This window comes from Vipera berus (genome assembly GCF_964194415.1).
Source record: "Vipera berus genome assembly, chromosome: 5".
NCBI classification, from domain to species: Eukaryota; Metazoa; Chordata; class Lepidosauria; order Squamata; family Viperidae; genus Vipera; species Vipera berus.
In genome coordinates this window covers 78,639,526-78,658,422 of record NC_138207.1, presented here as the reverse complement: position 1 = coordinate 78,658,422, position 18,897 = coordinate 78,639,526, and the positions used below count along the sequence as shown (strand labels likewise).

Sequence of the window (18,897 nt, the reverse complement as noted above, 5' to 3'; positions counted from 1 at the left end):
TGTAGAAGACCTTTAAGGATATAATGGATCACAAAACAAAACAAGGCCAAATTTTCATTCAAAGTACTACTGTAATGACTAGGCTCTGACTATCATATTTTGGTCATGTGGGTACCCAGTTCCTTTAGTTCCTTCATGACACTTGAAAAGTTGGAGAAAAAAGGAGAGAGGATGGGCATTAACACGGCAGGTGGATTTAATTATGTCAGCAGTGAATGCACAACCAATAGACTCAAAAGGTTAAACAGAAGACAAACCATTTGGGAGAGAATCTATCCTTGAGGTCACTAAGATTTGATACCAAATTGATAACACTCATCAATCAATCAATCAATAGGCATACGCCCATAAGGATTTTCCTAAATCCCTCTATCTATACTTATATGTTTTCCGCTTAACAAAGAGAGGCTTGTATGGATCAATAAACTCCAGTTGCACAGCTAATTTGACTTTATGTCTGGTGTGAATATATGGGATGGGGTGGGTGATGAAGAGAAGGAAATCAATTATCATATAATGTTAAATCAGGTTAATCTAGCCCTAGTTTGCAAAACTAGTTGCCATACAATATTAAGCCATAATGGGTGTGTTCACTTATTTGCACAAAAATAACTCAATTAAAGCTTAGGGTATTATGAGAAGCCAGAAACATTAAGTACTGCTGCTTGATTCAGTACTTTACAAACTTCATTTTTAAAAATTTCTTACTTAATTGCTCAATTTCTTACGTAATTGCTCCTTAAAGTCATAACTGTTATCACCCATTCTCTCAATTTCACAATATCATGCCTTCAGAATGCTTCCTCTATCAGGACTAAAAGTCTTTTAACTGCAAATACAGGAATTCCTTGCTTACTAATATGTTCCCAAATTCATCAGTAATTTTTTGGTACTATGTTGTATAAAGCTGGAATTTTACCTTTATGCTATAGTATTCTACATTCTGCCTGGTCCAATTCTCCCTCCGGGTATCATTGCAAATGTCTCTGTCCTCAGTACAACACTGGTGTGGAACTAGCAATGTGGTATTTCTACACCTGTATTTGTCTAAATAATTTGATGATGGAGGCAAACGATCTAAATCTAAAAATTACACTTAAAGTATCAACTACTGTAACCATTCTGATGTTCCTGTCAATAAGTATATACAGATCAAGCTTCATTATATTGTCTTAAAATACAATGTCTAAGGAAAAACTGTCACAACACATAATTGCATAATTTGCATAATTGTAATTTCAATAAAGAAAAAAAATCAGAGTATAAAATGCTTTATTGATACACCCTGCTGTAAGCAAAAAACACAATGAATAAACCATAGAAGAAAAAGGAAAACATGCTATTGAGGTTAATGTTTTCTTGATTACAATGTCTCTGTTTATAAGCCAAACAAGTAGGTTCTTTGATCCACTGAAATACAAGGCCCCAGGATGTAACAAGACCAACCTTACACAGCTACACTAAAAGAATATGACAAGCTTCCAAGCAGAGAAACAGATGGATGTTTCAAAGAAAAAGCAGAAACACATGCTGCCATGTAAGTATTGCGTAGTGGACCAAATGTTACATAATGTAGATATAAAATCTGAAGTCTTATGCATTATATATCTTATCCTTGGCTAATCTTTTCCAGTAGTGCTCAGTTCTTTGGAAAATGATACAACTTCCTTCCTGATGACAGTGCAAAAAGTCAGCTTTTCCTTTGAGTTTTAGTTATTCAGTCTTCCTTTCCATTGCTGAAATTATTAAATTACTATTCAAGACTAAAACGCCATCATGCAGCTTAATTCTTCAAATCAAATTTGATAAATTGGCCACTTATTAAGGACCTTATGTGACATTCATTTGCAACACTGCCTTCATATTTTAAAGTTCCTTGTGCAACTATTTTGCTATGTTGCATAAACATAAACTTACTTACTTGAAAATATTTATAAATGCATGCAAACAAATATGCATGTTTATCTGCTCTGCTACTACCATCAACACCATTATTATGGCACATAAGAGTAAAAAAAATTCTGTTGTCCCTGAACCAAAGAACAAGACCTATTGTAATATAGTATGTAGATCCATTTATCTATAATAGCAGATAATAATATTCTAAGTATTAATACTTGTTAGTATGTCTAACTAAACTCTTAAATCCACAGTAGGGATTCTATAACCATGAGAATAGGTGATAAAATAGAAGAGGAGGAGATGGAGGAGGGGAGGGGAAGGAGATTATTTATAATAATAATAAAGTTGGAAGGGACCTTGGAGGTCATCTAGTCCAACCCCCTGCTCAGGCAGGAAACCCTATACCATTTTAGGCAAATGGCTGTCCAGTCTCTTCTTAAAAACTTCCCAGTGTTGGAGCATTCAAAGCTTCTGAAGGCAGGTTGTTCCACTGATTAATTGTTCTGTCAGTAGGTTTCTCCTTAGTTCTAGGTTGCTTCTCTCCTTGATTAGTTTCCATCCATTGATTCTTGTCCTGCCTTTGGGCGCTTTGGAGAATAGCTTGAGTCCCTCCTCTTTGTGGCAGCCCCTGAGATATTGGAACACTGCTATCATGTCCCCCCTCGCCCTTCTCTTCATTAAACTAGACCACAGGTCTGCAACCCACGGCTCCGGAGCCGCATGCGGCTCTTTCAGCCATCTCCTGTGGCTCCCAGTCCTCTGCCATGTGCAGTCCAAAAAAAAAAGTGGGACTAAAAAAGTTCAACCAATCAATTCAAATATGCAGGGTAGGTACATATCTCGCCTTGGCTCCACTCTTCAGTCAAACCCTGTTCTGCACATGCGCGCATGTACGCGCATGCGCACACATTTTTTTGCGGCTCCCAGTTTTTCCTTTCGTGAGGGAACCGGTTCTGAGTGGCTCTTTCACTGTTTCAGGTTGCTGACCCCTGAACTAGACATACCCAATTCCAGCAGCCATTCCTTATATGTTTTAGTCTCCAGTCCCCTAATCATCTTTGTTGCTCTTCTCTGTACTCTTTCTAGAGTCTCAACATCTTTTTTACCTTGTGGTGACCAAAACTGGGTGCAGTATTCCAAGTGTGGCCTTACCAAGGCATTGTAAAGTGGTATTAATACTTCACGTGATCTTGATTCTATTCCTCTGTTAATGCAGCCTAGCACTGTGTTGGCTTTTTTGGCAGCTGCAGCACACTGCTGACTCATATTGAAGAGATTGTCCACTAGGATTCCAAGATCCCTCTCACAGTTACTACTATTAAGCAAGGTACCTATACTATACCTGTACATTTGGTTTTTCTTGCCTAAATGTAGAACCTTACTTTTTTCACCATTGAATTTCATTTTGTTAGATAGCGCCCAGGAGACATAAAGCAACCTTCAAAAATGTAGGCTATTAAGAGAGAAATCTTAGTTTCTGCATTAAAAGCATGGCAAGAAAAAAATAAACTCTGAAAAGTGTTCTTTGACTTCAAGCGTTGGTGTCAATGGAAAATTAGCAGTTTCCTCTCTCTTTTGTGATCTATAATGATAGAGCCTAAAACTTCTTTTAATGGGCCAAGGAGAGTCTTTAAAATATATAAATTGATTTTATATTTAGGATTTAGATTTGCAAGGGAAATGAAAAGCAGCTATTAGAACATAGTTTTGAATTATAGTATACAACTTGGAATGACACAATACAAGATACTTTATTAATAATTGATGAGCTACTAAGATGAGAAACAGAATATATTCATGAAAGAAAATAAGAATGCTTTTAAGCAAACAATATATGTATTTTAGGTATGACGACTACTATATAATGAAATAGGGGAAATTTGGTTTACCCGAAAACTACATTTTCTGGATACTAAAGGCTAATTTGACCCGCTCTCTCCTTAATCAGGAGGTGAGGGAGGAGCCCTTGCAGGGTCGTGCCGAGGAGTATAGTCAACATCTGTTGGACAAAATTGCTCGGATCTGGACCGGTTTGGACTCCGACTGGGCAGAGTCTGACGATGAGGACATGGGCAGTCTTGTTGATGTTATCTGGGAGGAGTTCGATCCTGTGACTCCGGAAGACGTGGACAGGATCATGGGGAAGCTGAGCTCCACCACGTGTTTGTTGGACCCGTGCCTCTCCTGGCTGGTTTATGCGGCTCGGGATAGGACACGAGGCTGGCTCCAGGCAGTGATAACTGCTTCCTTGAGTGAGGCTAGTTTTCCCGCCGCCTTGAAGGAGGCGGTGGTGAGACCCCTCCTTAAGAAGCCTGCCCTGGACCCAGCTGTATTAAACAACTTTCATCCGGTCTCCAACCTTTGCTTTCTCGCGAAGGTTGTTGAGAGCGTGGTGGCGCATCAGCTCCCTTTGTTCCTGGAGGAAGCTGATTATCTGGACCCGTACCAATCAGGTTTCAGGCCCGGGTACAGCACGGACACGGCATTGGTCGCGCTGGTGAATGATCTCTGGTGGGCTCGGGACAGGGGTTGTTCCTCTGTCCTAGTCCTGTTAGACCTCTCAGCGGATTTTGATACCATCGACCATGGTATCTTGCTGCGGCGTCTCAGGGGGTTGGGAGTGGGAGGCACTGTTTTAAAGTGGTTCTCCTCCTACCTTCTGGGACGTTCGCAGTCGGTGTTGGCAGGGGGGCAGAGGTCGACCTTGAGGCCTCTCGTTTGTGGAGTTCCTCAGGGGTCGGTCCTCTCGCCTCTCCTGTTCAACATCTATATGAAGCCTCTGGGCGAGATCATTCGTGGTTTTGGAGTTGGGTATCATCAGTATGCTGATGATACCCAGCTTTTCATTTCAACCTCAAACCACCCCAGTGATGCCCTCGACGTGATGTCCCGGTGCCTGGAAGCAGTCCGGGTCTGGATGGGGAGGAACAGACTTCGGCTCAACCATGACAAGACTGAGTGGCTGTGCGTGCCGGCATCTCGGGAAATTCAGATTATTCCACCTCTTACTATGGGGGGTACGTTATTACCCCCTGTAGATAGGGCTCGCAACTTGGGGGTACTCCTAGATTCACAGCTCTCCTTAGAAGATCATATAGGAGCTGTGACTAGGGGGGCCTTCGCCCAGGTTCGCCTGGTGCGCCAGTTGCGGCCCTATTTGGACCGGGATGCCTTGCGTACAGTCACTCATGCGCTCGTGACCTCTCGTTTAGACTACTGCAATGCTCTCTACATGGGGCTGCCCTTGAGGACCACTCGGAGGCTTCAGCTGGTGCAAAATGCAGCCGCGCGAGTTGTGTTGGGGGTCTCCCGATACTCCCATGTTACACCTCTGCTCCGTGAGCTGCATTGGCTTCCAGTTGCGCTCCGGGTGAGATTCAAGGTGCTGGTGATGACCTATAAAGCCCAACATGGCATGGGTCCGGATTACCTATGGCTACACCTGCTGCCGGCGTCAACTTCCCTCCGTCCAGTGCGCTCCCACAGAGAGGGCCTCCTCAGGGTGCCACCGGTCAGAGAATGTCAACTGGTGACCCCCAGGGGGAGGGCGTTCTCTGTGGGCGTGCCAGACCTGTGGAACCGTTTACCGGTTGAGCTCCAGATGGCCCCCGACCTTCGCTCCTTCCGACGTGATCTAAAAACTTATTTATTTGAACAAGCCGGTCTGATGGGTTTGGGGTCTGGGTTTTAACCAATGTACTACATCGGGCATAATTATTTAATGTTTTTTAACTTTTGTATTTCGTATTTTGATATTTATTGCCCTGTACACCGCCCGAGTCCTTCGGAAGAAGGGCGGTATAAAAATCTAATAAAATAAATAAATAAATAAATAATTTAGAGCACTGTAATTGAAATTAGGTAAAATTTAAAAACAGGACATGGATAAGTTTAAGTGAAAATATATTGATAATTGTTTCAACTGACCGTGTTATAACTACAACTGTATTAATTTGATTGTGATATTGTAACTAAGGGAATTGGAGAGGGAATTTTTGCTGATGCAAAAATATGTACAAAAAGATTTTTGTTATTGGACTTTTGATTGCCCAATCACGTTGCTTCATAAATATTTGGATGTAAAATTGGAAAATTAATAAAACCTGTATTTAAAAAAGATCGAGGAGCAAATTATTACAGATATATTTGAATTTTTTCTAAATAAAATGCACCAGTTTGTAGATCAGCTGTGCTCCAAGATTGATTAAAAACAAAAAAATCTCAAACTACTTTAGAAATGCAAACATGTGTAGAAAGTTACCAAACTACCAAGGCATCTTCACAAGCAGCTGAAAATTCAGAGGAGTTAACTGCAATTTTGGAATATAAACCTGACACCAACTCTTATTAAGATGCTTTAAATATAAATCAATATAACTGAAAGAACTGCAAGAAAATCTGCAACTTTTAAAAGGACAAGTTTGGGACTTTTTCTTTAAGGACATTAACAAGGTTGAGAAATCCTTGAGAAAAGCTCATAACTACTTAATAAACTTTACAGAGAAGAAAAAGATTTTAGTCCTTGAAGACAAGGTGGAAGAAGTAACTCAAACTTAACGAGTTAACTGGAACTAGGGTGAACTTTTACCTGGTTGATATTTGTAATTGATGATTAATACTTTTACCTGTGGTACTCGACCATCCTAGAAAGGTGGTAGTGGGGGAGGGGAATGAGGTGAACCTGTGGCAGCACCACACAAACCTGAGCGAGAGATGGCTGGAGCTGCAGGGCTGTCAGGGCTCAGCGGAAGCACCAGGATCAGCGCCAGGCTCCAGCTGGAGCTCGGCGCTGATCCTGACGCTTCTGAGCCCAGAAGCACTGATCAGCTGGAAAGCAGCACTGATCCTGGCACTTCTGCTGAGCCTAGAAGAAGCGCCGATCAGCTGGAATGTTGCAGCATCTCCAGGGTCTTGTGATTTACATTCAGATGCTTGGCAACTGATTCATATTTATGACGGTCATAATGACCCAGGGTCTTGCAAAGTGACCAAAAACTGCTGTAACCACCCAGCAGACGGGGGGAATAAAAACCAAAATACCCCCCACCCCACCCCTGCTGCCAATCCTCAACAGAAATGCTCACAACAATGAAAACCTCGGACAGGAGGAAGAGCGCTGCCGGGCAAGCAGGCCAGTGTCTTGGGGGGCACTTTTTTTAGTGCCGTTGTAACTTCGAACAGTCACTAAGCGAACTGTTGTAAGTTGAGGACTAGTACTTCATCACTTTTTTTGTTTGTTGTTTTTTTTTTTTTGGTCATCAAGTTTTTGACACCTTGCTAGGCGATTGGTGGTACTCGGATGTTGCCATATACTAAAAGTGGTATAATGGGTGAAAAGGTTGAAAAGCCTTGGCCTACGTAATTCCTAAAGTGTGTAAAATGTTATTGAAAGTATCTGTATTGAGAGAAAGTTAAAGAAAATGATGTTTTAGTTTAAAGAAAAAAATAGATTTTCAAAAAGGATGTATACAAAAGAAAAAAATAATCTATGAGGGTTATTTGGGGGGAGGGACTTAAATTTAACACAGTCTATAAAGAATATTAGGTGCAAATAGAAATACATATTATTACCACAGCAAGGAAGATAAAGCAGAAATGGTTAAATTGATTAATTTATTCAAAGAGGAGAATATACTTAACTAAGATTTTCATTTGGATATCACTTCTGGATTTTATACTTGTGATAAAAAAAAGAAACTCTGACTTTGGTTTTGTCGATTAGATAGATATGTCATTATAGAAATAGCTAGTTATATACTAATGTGTAAAAGCAAAAAGTTGAGGCTGGAGTGTTTCTTTCTTCTGCTGTGCTAAAAAGAGTGCGAAGTCAATGCCTTTTTTCCCCTTGTACCTTACATTTTCTTTCCCCCTTTCTTATTCTTTCCCCTAATTTCCCATTTCTATTTCTCTTTGTATTTTATATATAGATAAAACAATAAAAGCCAAAAAGAAAAAAGAAAAAAAGAAGTTCCATAACATTGCTGAGAAAACATGGATGAGTCAAGTCATTCAAAGGTTCAGTTCTGAGACAACTCATAACAAATATTACATCAGAGTACACAAAAGACTTACTTTTAAAGAGCATGGTTTTTTCTCTGATGTATATAAATGTGATTTTTAGAGTTTAAAAAAGCATAACATTTTCTTACATCATTGATGCAATTTTGAATTAAGGTCTGACAGCATGGAACACTGGAAACTGGATATTTGCTATTGCTAAAACTCCTAAGAATATTTTCACTCAAAATAGGAGAAAAAGAAATCAAAGATAAAGCTAAAAGTGCAAGAGAGGGGAGGACAGTAAAAAAAAAGAGAGAAAAGATACAACACGTCAGCCAGTACCATTGTAAATTTACCTCATAATCTATCATTACATAACTGTCTTCTTTCTATAATCTATCCTGTTTACTAATCAAAACCACAAATCATAAGCTTATTTTTTTCTATTTTGCACAAAAGCCCATAAAGCAGAGGTCCCCAACCTTTTGGGCACCAGGGACAGGCACCATGGAGAAAGGTTTTTCCGCGGACTGGAGGGTGCATGGTTTGGAATACTGCCTACATCCCGAGGATGGAGCTTTGCTTGTTTGTGCGGCCCACTTGCTGGCATGCTGTGGACCGGTGCTGGTCCACAGACCAGGGGTTGGGGACCTCTTGCCATAAAGGGTTTCTAATTTTAATAGATATTATCTTTTCTCTGATCAAAAAGGCAATTTAGCCATCATCTCAACAAATGCCATCATTTTAAATCTTTCTAATAACTGTAGATAAGAAAGCCATTGACAACTATATCCCTCTGCCACCAGTTCTTCTCTTGATTTTATTTTACATTTCCGTTGACAAAATTCTAAATCACCCAACTTATAAACTCCTTGATACATATGTCTAACACCAGGGAGGACAGAAAATCTTAGAGGATTGAAATTAAGAGGATTAAAGGGAGAATTCTCAACAAGATTCTAAAATCTTGTGATAATGTTAGTTACTAAAATGATAAATCTGTGTAACTCCACTCCAATAAAACTAATGAATAAATGGTTGATTAAAACTGTTGTGATTGGAAGAAAGCTTAGACCAGGGGTCAGCAACCTGAAACAGTGAAAGAGCCACTCGGAACCGGTTCCCTCACAAAAGGAAAAACTGGGAGCCGCAAAAAAATGTGTGCGCATGCGCGTACATGCGCGCATGCGCAGAACAGGGTTTGACTGAAGAGTGGAGCCAAGGCAAGATATGCACCTACCCTGCATATTTGAATTGATTGGTTGAACTTTTTTAGTCCCCCTTTTTTTTTTGGACTGCACATGGCAGAGGACTGGGAGCCGCAGGAGACGGCTGAAAGAGCCGCATGCGGCTCCGGAGCCGCAGGTTGCAGACCTGTGGCTTAGACAGAAGGTGAGACTCCACAGGATTATGTCACCTTCTCATAAAACGTGTTCCAGGTTTTACTGCTTGCTTTGTACAAAAAAAGCAGTACTTGTAAAGCAAAGCATGGCCAAAAGTCACTCTACGCATTGTTGGCCAGAGCACCAAAAAAAACAACTGAGTTTTGATAGCATTCCTAGTTTTGACTATGCAAGCCTGAACAATTTTTTAAAATGTGTGCTTATAGAAAGTGAGAGAGAACACACCATCTATACACTGAGAATTTGTGGATTAACATTTAATTATTGCTCAGAAATCTATTTTTGCTAAATATATATAGATCAAGGATTGGTCACATATTCCATTCTGGTTTTTCAGTAAGAAAGTTTAGTAAGTTCTTCTTATGCTTATAAAAACCTTCCAGAATATTTAACAATGTTGGATAGTTTTTCATGTCTACAGTATATTATTTAAAATAAAATAAAAAATCCTGAAATATTATATAGAACTTTTAAATACAAGAGACACTCCTCAAAGTTTTTAAAAATTCACGTAAGAAGGGTTTTTGGATTTGAATTCTGTGAGTCACTTGAGAACAATTTATAATCTAATATGTAGTCTAATATCTTGGTGATTCACCAAGAACAAACTACAAAATAATTCATTCCTTTAAAGTTAATTACATTAAACAAAACTCTTCTATTGGAAAAGGTTTAATAAAATTACTACACGTTAGCATAACATGGCAATACTCAGTCATTTTCTTGGCAAGTGCTTGATGAAGTGGAAAAAATTACGTAAGTAGTCTTGGGCAAATGTTCCATTTATTCCTTGTCTTTTGAAATGTTGCAACATAAATTATAAATTCTTAGAGGAGGGGGACTTGGTAGCTAAATTTTATACTGAAAAACTATAATTTTATCCTGGGAATTCTCCGGGATTAATGGTTTTTAAAATTGGGAAATAACTTGACTAAAAAAATTGTCACAACAGTAAAATCTTGACAATTTCTTCCACTAAGGATTGTTTTATTCATTTTAGGTAAAGCAATAAAGTAGTTGTTCTCAATAGCTTAATTTCTCCTGGGCCAAAAATACTGAAATTAAATACCGTATTTTCCGGTGTATAAGACGACCTGGCGTATAAGACGACCCCCTACTTTTAAGAAGTTTTTCAAGGTTTTTTGTCTTATACGCCGGAAAATACTTACATGCCCTGCCCTCCCTGTCCGTCGCAGAGGAGGCGAAGGCCCGACTGGCCCCGCCGTCCCTCCCACTGCTCCCGCGCTTCTGCTGGCCCCCGAGACACAGCATTTCCCGGGCGGCAGGCAGCACCAGAGGGCAGCCGCCACCCGCCACGGCCGGCGCCCCTCCTGCTTTCCCCCCCAGGCCTTGGACTTCTCCCATTCGGCGCAGGGCGGGGCAGCTCCGCCCGCAGCCTCTTTTTCATGTGCCGCTTCCCTCTCACCGTCGGCCGAGGCGCGCTCGGCCCGGGCTCCCGGTCCCTCTTCCCGACCGGCTTCCCGCCCTGCCCCTCATGGAGCTGGACTGGGCGTGCAGCCTCTCGGTGTGGCTGCTTTTCCTGAGCAGCCTGGCGGTGCGGCTCCTGCGCTCGGACCTGTTGCTGAGCCGGCGGCGGCTGCTGCTGCGCATGGGGCTGCTGCCCCTCAGCGCCGCGCTCACGGCGGCTGCCTGCTGGCTCGTCTCGGCCAGCACCGCCCGGCGGAAGCGCAGCATCGGACAGGAGCAGGACTTCCCTGCCGGCTCCCGTCCGACGCTCTTAGGGAAGAGCGAGCCGGCAGGGAAGTCCTGCAAACGCACGCGCACGCAGGACTTCCCTGCCGGCTCCACGCTCTTCGCTCTTGAGGCAGCTGCTGCCTCAAGAGGGAAGAGCGAGCCGGCTCTTCCCGCTTGAGGCAGCAGCTGCCTCAAGAGCGAAGAGCGTCGGACGGGAGTCGGCAGGGCAGTCCTGCACACGCACGCACTCCCCGGCTGCTAAGGAGCAGCAGGGGAGTGCGCACGTGCGCAGGACTGCCCTGCTGGCTCCTGCCAGACGCCACCCACTGATTTTCCAGCGTATAAGGCAACTGGGAGTATAAGACGACCCCCCAACTTTTGAGAAGATTTTCAGGGGTTCAAAAGTCGTCTTATACGCCGGAAAATACGGTATTTACAACTTTAAAACTCCGTTTCAGATTCTAGGTAGATTTATACAGGTAGTCCTTGAGTTACAACAGTTCATTTAGTAACCATTCAGAGTTACAATGGCAACAAAAAAGTGCTTTATGACCATTTTTCACAGTTGTGACCTTTGTAGCATACTTATGATCATGTGATCAAAATTCAGAAGCTTGGCAACATGTTCACACTTATGACCATTGCTGTATCCCAAGGTCAGGTGATCTTCTGACAAGCAAAGTCCATAGGAAAGCCAGATTCACTTATCAAACAGATTATTAATTTATCAACTGTGGTGATTCACTTAACAACTGTGGCAAGAAAGGTTGTACACTGAGGCAAAACTCATTCAATGAATGTCTCACTTAACAACAGAAATTTTGGGCTCAATTGTGCTTGTAAGTCAAAGACCACCTGTATATATTTCCAAATTGCGGCTCTATTTTGTTTTTGTTTTTGTCCCCTTTTATGCGACTTTTTGTTTTCTGGGGTCAGGTTGATGAACTGTTAAATCATTAATGAAGTTAAAAAAAAAACAAGAAACAAGAAAGTTAATATATTTGTCCAGAGTCCTTTTTAATAAATAGGCTTTTTGACTCTGTAACATCCAGTCTATGTGTCCATCCGGTGGCAAACAATCAACATTTCTTCTTTAAATATAATCCTCACTTAAAGATTGCCCTGTTTGGCAAACATCTAAAAATACAACAGTGCTGAAAAAGCAACTTTATGGCCAGTCCTTGGACTTGTGATTGTGATAGCATCCCCATGGTCATGTGATCAAGATTCTTGCACTTCAAAACCAGCAGACATTTACCAGTGTTATGGATAGTTGAAGCGTCCTGTCATGCGATCACCATTTGCAACCTTCTCTGACAGCTTCCCACAAGCAAAGTCAATGGAGAAGCTGGTAGGGAAGGTCATAAGTCACTCCAATAAATCACCTGCACCCTCCACCCCACTAGCAGCAACCATGTTGGTCACAAGTACCCTGGCGGCAACCACTTTGGCCCTGCCACACCCATACTATGCCTCACCAGCCATTCTCATACCCTCTCTCACCCAGCAGCAGCCAACCTATCCCGGCCACGCTCATCCTGGCCACCTGAACATCCTCCCCACTCAGTGGCAGCCACGTGTTTCAGTGCTTGTGAGTTAACCAGGACTTTTGACTTCCAGCCAGCTTCACCACTGACTTGCCATGTTGGAATCCTTGCTTAATGACCTGAAATTTTCACTTAACGACAGCAACAGAGTGCCTGGATTGCTGTCACTAAGCAATGTGATCACATGACTTCACACTTAACAACTGTATTGCTTAGTAATGGAAATTTCAGTTCCAAGTAACATAGTTAAGCAGAGACTACCTATTTACACGTTCAGTCCTTCTCTCTTCCTAGCTTCTGTGCTAACCACTTTCAAGCTAGTGTCTTCTTGGCTAAATCAAATAGGAACCACTCCATGACATCTATTGTGCTATATCATGATTATCTAAGGGAGAACAGAGAGAGAACCTTTGCATATCATTGGCTTACAAGACAGGAATTCATATCTTAGTTTATTTTTAGACATACTGAATTTTTCATACCATTCATGCTGATTCATCACCGCTTCTCCCTTATAGTTTAAAATATGTTATTTCAGGATCATACATCATTCTTTATAATACACACACATACACATAGACACACACACATATTTTGCCAAATTAAGGGTTGCCCCAATTAATCTGGCAGCACATTTAAAAACTGTAAATAATATTTGAATACAAATGTATACACTAACTTATGTATTTTCTTTTTAAGGAAGTGGTCTTTCTTTCCCTCCCTCACATATGAAACAAAGATTCTTTTCAGATAACCATATTTAGAAGCAACATACATCCCGTCAGCAGTTTGCTCCTCCTGACTTCCAAATCATATTATACTGAGAGATACAAATTGAATTGAATTGTTCTCTATTGGAATAAAGTTTTATAGTGTATTTCTCTTTCTTCATCCTTAAAAATGTCAGTGGAAGTCACCAAGAACTCTGCGACTCCTATGCAGGAATAATCCCAGTATATGGACAAATAAATGGATGGATACTATCCTAATAGCCACACCTGAAAAATTTAACCTTAGCTGAAAGTTAATCTAGTTTATATAACTGTGCAAATGAGTATGTAGTAAATGTAAAAGTGAAAAGCAAAATTTGGAGAGGACATGTGACACAAATGCTTTTTAAAACATGATCTCTTTTTCTGTAATGCACTGCTCTTAAAATCCTCTGGCTCAACAGCTTTTCTTCCATCCTTTATTGACCCAGATGCATAAGAAGATTATTCCAATAATAAGTTAAGAAGATAAACATTCTTCTAAATAGAAAAAATTACATAAAATAGGAGAATATTTACCATTATAATTCTGTTCCCAGATTAATCATTTTTGCTTCGGGATGGGTGGCTTCTTGTCTACAAAGAGAAGAAAAAGGGTATTTAATTTCTCTTTTCAATAATTTGATTAAATGGAAACTTAATTATTCAAAGTAAAAAACCCATTACAATGTTCTTGGACCACCACTAAAATGAACTGGCAATACTGCATTTGCTAACACTTAAATGCTGGTTTGCTCATACAAAACCACAAGACTGCTTTTTGAATTGAAAAACTAAGAACTGACCCTGAATTCAGGATGCTATTTAAATATTCCCCAAGTATTATTTCTCTCATGGCCTTTGCATAACGACCTGAATTAAGTTCCTAGGAGACTAAAATAGTTTTTTTTCCCTTGTGACAACAATTTTGTTTGCTTTCAGTTTACTCTGAAACTAAACTCTCAAGCTTAGTTACTCTTTAACTAAGAAAAATAGAGATAGCCTGGGTCCAGGATACTGTTTTATCCTTAAAAAAGCACCACTATTTTATGATTTCACAGTTACTTTCACTGTGGATTAAATAATCTAGAGTTTTTACTGACTGGCTTATAACAGATCAGTTCTCCATTCCTAAAAGTATGCTGGAAAAGAAGTGAATACTGATCATATCATTAGGGTATTTTTTGGGTTTCAAAGTAAATGTAGTTGCTTTGTTAGGCTTCAGGAGAGATCCTACATCAGGGGTGTCAAACTCAATTTCACTTGAGGGCCGCATTAGCATTGCGGTTGCCCTCAAGGGGCTGGGTGGGTATGGCCTGGGTGGCCGTGGCCTGCTGGGTGGGCGTGGCAAGAGTGCGTATGGCCTACTGGGTGGGCATGGCCAGCTCTACATCGTTCACATCAAGGGTGCCTATGGGGGCCTGGGCAGGAGTGGGACAGATCTGAGGGTCTCTGGCAGAAGGAGGGTCTCTGGGCCAGGGTCAAGGCAGTGGGGGCAGTTCCCTCACTGTTTCCAGGAAGGCTTTGCGGGCCACATGAAACCACTTCGCGGGCCGCATCCAGCCCCCGGGCCTTGTGTTTGACATGTATGTCCTACATACATGCAACCAGTCTGCAGGAGCATTTTACATATTTACTATTCAGCTTCTGACAATATGGTAAATATTGAAAGAGCCCATTATTTCAACAGCTTTTGTGATATACAGCAGCAGCAGGAGGATGTGGTGGTGGTTTTTGGTTTTTTTGCCCTGCCCAATGGGGCTAAGGAATTTGATATTTTCATAAGTGAAGCATAATAGGTGTGTTTTTAATACATCATTTTTATCAGGCTAGCTTGTTTTTAATGATTCATATGAAAAAAAATCATTAGTTCACCAACCCCAATAACATTAAGGTCTTTATTCAATATATGAGGCAACAGAGCTTGTTCCTCTTCACACATATTCTATTTATTCCCAAATTTGTTTCAGATCAGAGGAGAGATTTGGGAGGCTGCAGACTGAAAAAACGGTAATCCATTCAATCAGCAACTTTTCTTCCACTGGTAGAAAAACAGAATGCGAGGCATGGTTTCCATGGATTTAGGCAGAGATTTAGGCAGAGATCTTTGCTGCCAAATTCTGTCTCAAAATACTACAAATTAAAACTCTCTTCATGAATGCATATACATTCATTCATTCATATTCACACTGCCATACAAATTTTTTTGACACTGAATTTTGGTAGAGATTTCACAAAGACTTTGAAAATATTTTCCCATAAATTTTTAAGTTTGCATGAAGTAATAAAAGAGGAAGCAAAGAAGAAAACATCTGACAGATACTTTGAACTAAAGAGCCTGAGGAACAGAACTTTGATAAACTTTCCTTGTCAACAGTAGTAACAGTTCTTTCCTAGAACTGTTTCAAATAGTACACTGTTCGTTTATGTACCACACCTGTTATACAAAACAAAAACACTGGGCACACTTGCATAAAGGGCAATTATTTTGCTATAATATTGTGGTTTTAAGACATGTTGTTCATCTAATCAACAAGATCAGACATGTCAAACACAAGGCCCGGGGGCCGGATGCGGCCCGCATAGTGGTTTCATGTGGCCCGCGAAGCCATCCTGGAAACAGTGAGGGAACGGCCCCCACTGCCTTGGCCCTGGCCCAGAGACCCTCCTTCTGCCAGAGACCCTCAAATCTGTCCCACTCCTGCCCAGGCCCCCATAGGCACCCTTGATGCCAACGATGTAGAGTTGGCCACGCCCACCCAGTAGGCCATATGCACTCTAGCCACGCCCACCCGGTAGGCCACGCCCACCCAGGCCACACCCACCCGGCCCCCTGAGGGCAACCGCAATGCTGATGCGGCCCTCAATGAAATTGAGTTTGACACCCCTGAACAAGATGCTACTTTATTTATATGTCATACAAATAGTTTCTTGATTTCTACATCAAAATCTGTATTACACACCAGCGACTCAGATTAAATAAGATTTACAGTAATAAATAAAATAGTAAAAACTAAGGCAAACAAGATTTAAAAATACACAAATGTTTGCACTATTTTGCTATCAACAGTGCACAAGCTTTTTTCTCTCACAATATCTTTATTACAAATCTCAAGTTACAACCTCAAATATTTCCTCTCTTTTTCCCTTAACATTTACTGTCTCGTATTTAAGCTAATACAGTTCTTATTATATCAACTCAGTAAAAACATCATTTATCAATAAATTTTAGTTTATATGTATTATTTTTTACATTCAATCTTCATAAACAATCCATATCCTGTTATTACTTTTTTCCCAATTTTTAGTTTCTCATCAATATTGCAATTTAACCTTTGACATTTATAATTTTCAGGCTTTAGGTAACCAAGATTTCCTTTATCTCAATTCATAACAGAATCTAATATCCAAAATACACATTTTATCTATTTAAATATAATCTTGTTCTATTTCCTGAAAGTTATCTATTTCCCACCATATTAAATCATCAACCTAATAATACAATATCTCCTTTAATAAATCAAAACCATTATATATATATTACCTGGGTTATTCAATAAATCAAACATATTCATTATAATTAATTTTAGGTCTAATTTTTAAATATTAAACAGATAAAATCCTTATTTTCAACTAATTTTGAAATATTTTAAATCTAATACCAGAATTCCCCTTATCTCAACTTCTCCCTTTAACCCTTTAATTAATAATATGAAATCCCCTCTAATAAATCAAAACCCAAATTTTCTTCCGCCTTATTCTGGCTTTCTTCCTTTGCCAACTAGGTTTCCATATTAGTGCTTTTAGATCATCAAATTGATCTCCCTCTATTATTATATATATTATTTGAAATAAAGGAGACCTTTATATTCATTAAGTTGTCTCCCTATTATTCCAATTCCCCATGATTGCCCTGATATGTTTATCTTCCATTCAATCTGTTCTTCTTTCTCAAATTTCTTCTGATTTATATCGAAAGTCTTTTCCATTTTCAGTATTGTCACTCCCTTTTCTGGATTTTCCATTAACTGTATTTGTTGGTCAGTTGAGTCCTCTGTCTTAATATTTGATTGTTCCACTTCTTCTGTTATCTTCTGCGTTGTTAGTTCTTTCGTTGTAGTCAAAGTTTGAGTTTGTGTATCTAAGCTGGCATCTTGATCATTTATGTTAGGTCTTATTTTATCACAAGCTGAAAGAATGGTTACATGTATTGCTTTCAACATGGAAAGGATCTTTTCCTGGTCTTTATCCATCTCTTTCACGTTTATAAATAGTCTTCATAGTAGAAATCGTTTGTCAAACATGATTTTATAGTTCAAGGTATTTCATCATCTCATATAGTAACCCAATATTCCTCAAATAAAGAGATAGGAAGGCAATTCCCCACATATAACTCTGAAAGTGAGTAAAGATTTACATTCACAGTTCAAATAGGTCAATTATGCCAACCAGCTGTTCTCTTACAGCTGAGTTTCTCACAGGTGGTGCCAAGGTCAGAAGAGTATTATCTAAGGTCTGGGCTTCAAGCCAAGTCTCTTTTAGGAAATAACAAGTTGTAAACCAAACTTTGCCACAAGATGTCACCGATGCAGTTTAAGATTTTTTAAGCCCAAAATTTTTATAATCCTTTTTCCAAATTTGTTTCCTTTTTGTAGATAAAAGCAAAAGTCTCCAATAAAAATAGGAAAACGTTTGGTCCCCAAGTTTCAGGAACATATAAATCCAATTAGATTAAAGTTGTTCTTTCAGTGCTTTAATTCCCCTGGTAGTCAGTCGCCACTATTCTTAGAGGGTGGGATAAAAATTCCCTTCCCTCTCTGCTCATGGGGGGAAAGATACTTCAGGCAGCTTTTACAGGAAAAGAAAGTACTTAGGGTAAAGAGAAGTTGGGATCTCACCCAGTTTCATCCGCATTGCTTTCAAAGTGCTTGGTGGTAAGTTTGACTTCGGCTGTCTGCAGATTAGTGATGGGCCATATTACTATGGCCGGTCTTTTCTCCGCCAATTTGGAGGGCTGTCCCAGATCGAGCGGAAAGGCTGCTGCCCTCCTGTGATCTAGCCCTCCTCCTTGCTCGTCGCCCCTACAGGGTGACTTTCGACCCTTTCCTGGGTCCTCCAGCAGAGCGAAACCAAACGCGGAAGACGGAGCTCGCCTTCCAGTGCCCTTCCTTCTTTTGACTTTTGTAAACCCGGCTTCTACCTGCAGAGCAACACTAAACATTAATTTCACTTCTTGAAATAGCTTTCTTAGGAATTTTGACTGTGTCCTTTCCAAAATCTGGTGATTAATACTTTGGTTTAATTATACTCCATATAAGAGTTAGGATAATTTCTTCGCTTTAAAAGCTTGAGGGTGATTTCTATATTAAACTTCCTCAAAACAGAAAAATACCAATTTTAAAAGGCCATTAAAAATACAGCTAGACATTTTAATGCACTTTTCTGCCCAAATTCAAACCAAGTTAGAGTGATGTTCACACAAAATTAATACAGTCCAGCCTGAATCACAGGATTTGTCTACCAGAAGCTTCACTTCTCAATATTTTCAATGTAAGCTCTTCTGCAAAAGACATTTCGCAAGAGGTAAGAATAACAACTAAG

At 40.2% G+C, this 18,897-nt stretch overlaps 1 protein-coding gene across 7 annotated transcripts in view; it reads right to left on the bottom strand.

The window, feature by feature from the left end:
* SGMS1 (sphingomyelin synthase 1) overlaps window positions 1-18,897 on the bottom strand; it is a 99,709-nt gene that overhangs the window by 59,396 nt on the left and 21,416 nt on the right. For all 7 annotated transcript variants that reach the window (XM_081328988.1, XM_081328987.1, XM_081328989.1 and 4 more), the window contains exon 2: window positions 13,837-13,893. The gene's annotated coding sequence lies outside the window, so the exon portion shown is untranslated. The remainder of the gene's footprint in view (window positions 1-13,836; window positions 13,894-18,897) is intronic.